The sequence below is a fragment of the Nicotiana tomentosiformis genome, chromosome 5, assembly GCF_000390325.3.
Source record: "Nicotiana tomentosiformis chromosome 5, ASM39032v3, whole genome shotgun sequence".
NCBI lineage: Eukaryota > Viridiplantae > Streptophyta > Magnoliopsida > Solanales > Solanaceae > Nicotiana > Nicotiana tomentosiformis.
In genome coordinates, this window is record NC_090816.1 from 40,045,904 (window position 1) to 40,048,918 (window position 3,015).

The following is a 3,015-nucleotide window of genomic DNA, read 5'->3' on the forward strand; positions in this document are numbered from 1 at the left end:
AATGATCTTACGGTTGTACTTAATGGGTAAATTAAAGGTTGAAATTTAGACAGTTAGATTAGGGCATGGACAGTCGAGATCGGTTGTGTTTGTTGTGTGAGAGTTTGGAGATGCTGACGTGGTGCATAGTGATTGGTGGAAATATAATGGTACGGATTGCCAAGTGAGAGGGATGTTAGGCTGATTGGACCGGGCCAGGGGTATTTTGGGCCAATTTTATTGGTGCTTTTGATAGAAATGGATGAAAATGAAATTAAATACATAGCCATCTTAATTGGATTTCAATAATTACAAGTATAGCCTATTGAGATTTTAACCTCCTTTTATCATAATTAATTTGGTTAAACTTCTTTAATCCCAATAAGGTATAATATGGTGTTATTAGTAAGTTAGTATATGTATATGTATTTGTAAGCTAATTTTATATAATAAAAAATATTTAATATCTTATAGTTATCTTAGAAATTACATAAAGGGCCGATTAACTAAAAATAGCAGTAATATAACCATAATGCTTGAGGTTAAATTACTACTATAATTATAGGCACATCATTATAGTTAATAACTATTATTATATGTTTTAGAAAAATATGAAACATGTAATTTGAATATCAATGTTTTTAAATACTTTATTACGTCATTGTTGATCAAGAAGTGTAATAAATTGATTGAAAAAGGGAGGACCAAAATTGGTCGTCAACATTCCTCGTCAAGCATAAATATTTAAGGTAATATCAAGAAATATGGGAAGCACAAACAACATCAAGAAAGAGCGATTGAATATAGCTTGCCATTCAGGCAATATTCATTACTTTGCACCAATAGCCAAATCAACAATTCAATACTTTCATCACCCCTATATAACAACAAGCTTAACACGGCTACTAACACGAATGAAAACTGTCAAGAAGTCTTACAATCTAGAAAAAACATGAAAATCATAATACATGAAGCAAGAAGATGTAAATAACTAGTTCTATCTGCATGCTCTGCCCATAGCAAACTCATATACATCTGTTATCTTGCATATCGATGCTCCCAACACGTATAACACATAGCAATTAGACACAACTAAATCCTACTTCCCTCAAATCAAGGTTAAATAAGACATTTACTAATTTCTGACATAAATCAACCTTCAAACGTGGCTTTTTCTTTAGCACAAGCCTTCAAACCACTCGAATCTTGCCAATTAATATTCAAATTAGTCAAAACAAGCTTTAAAAACAATCATAGTATCAAAAAGGATCTATTTTTATCATATTTGGAAAAATCAATAAAAAGTCAATGGGGCTCACATAGTCGAAATATGAAATTAAGACTAATTTTCGTGTCCAATATCATGATTTGACCTCAAATTGAGGTCCAAATTCTAAAAATTAGTCCTCTTAAGTTTATTCCCAAAACTCCAATTTCTACTCTTTAAATTACAAGATTTAGGGAGAAATATCAATGGGTGTTCATGAAGATAAATTAAAACTAGGTTAAAATACTAACCAATAAAGTTGGGATAAAAATCTCTTCAAATATCTCCTCAATCAATGATCTAGATCTCAAAAATGGTGAAAATAATTAAATCCCGATTTTCAGCCCTTTACATACATGGGCGTCAGGTGCTCTTTGTGTTAGCGAAGGACCTGTCGCGTTTGTAAAGAACGTTGGTCATAGCGTTCACGAAGACATCATCCCCCAAGCCTCCACCTTCGCGATCTAACGGTCACGTTCGCGATGAAGAGCCATCAGTCAGCCTCCCCGAATTCCCATGCCTATATGTTTGCGTGAGGGTCACCGCATTTGCGAAGGCCTAGTCCCTCCAGGACCTTGCGTTCGCGAGCTTCCCTTCGCGTTCGTGATGTATAAACCACCCTTGCCCCAAAATTCCCATTCGCGATCTTGAAACTGGATTCACGATTGTGAAGAACTGTGAAACATCAAAAAACAAGCTAACTCTACAAGGCCAAAAGTGATCTGAAACTCACATACCCCTCCCCCTACCCTCCCCTCCCCCGGGGCCACTCCAAGCATCCACATAAGTATAATAATATCATACGAACTTGCTTGCGAGCTCAAAACATCAAAATAACATCCAAAATCAACAATCAAATATCAAAACTTAAAGATTTCAAAGTTCATAACTTTAATTTTTCAACTTTTCAAAATAGGTGCCGAAACGGCCTCGGGTCAATCAGGACCCCAACCAAACATGCATACAAGTCCAAAATTATCGTATAAACTTACTGGAATCGTCAAAATAGTGATCTGAGATCGTTTACCAACAATAGGGATCGTGGTCAATTCTAACCATTCTCAAGTTCAAAAATCAAGTTTTCTTTGAAAATCACATTTAAACTTTTCGAAAATCAAAACGTACCATGCACGCAAGTCATAAATCATCAAATAGTACTATCAAAGGTCTCTAATCATGAAATGAGGAGCTACAACTCAAAACGACCTATCGGGTCGCTACATTTTCTTAAAGGCCACAAATATGATTTATCATGTTCGTGTGTTGGTTGTGGTTTATCCTAAAGTTGTTGTTTCCCGTGCCACTCATATTCAGAGATGTATACTCAATCAAAAGTTGATTATGTAGTTTAACCTCCCTTTGTTTCTACTCTTGTATGAGAATTGAGAAAGCTTGTGCAATGCTATGTAAGGGATTCATCATCAGTATACTTCCTCTTACCACTGTATAAACTTCGTTTAGGCCCATTAAGAGTTGTATCAACCTTCTATCTTGCCCAGCCTTATGCATATTAGCATTGGCTCCCCATGTGCATTGACAACTACACTACGCATGTGCATTCAGCGTGTTTAATTCTTCCCATAGCGTTTTTATTTTTGTGTAATATCCAGTGATATCAAGGGTTCCTTGACTCAAATCATTGATCTCCTTTTTAAGATGGTATAATTTCGCACCATTCGTCTGATCATACTTATCCCCAGGCTCATCCCACATATCTTTGGCATCATTCACGTATTGCAAACTATCTTCTAGATCCTTTCAAAAGGAAT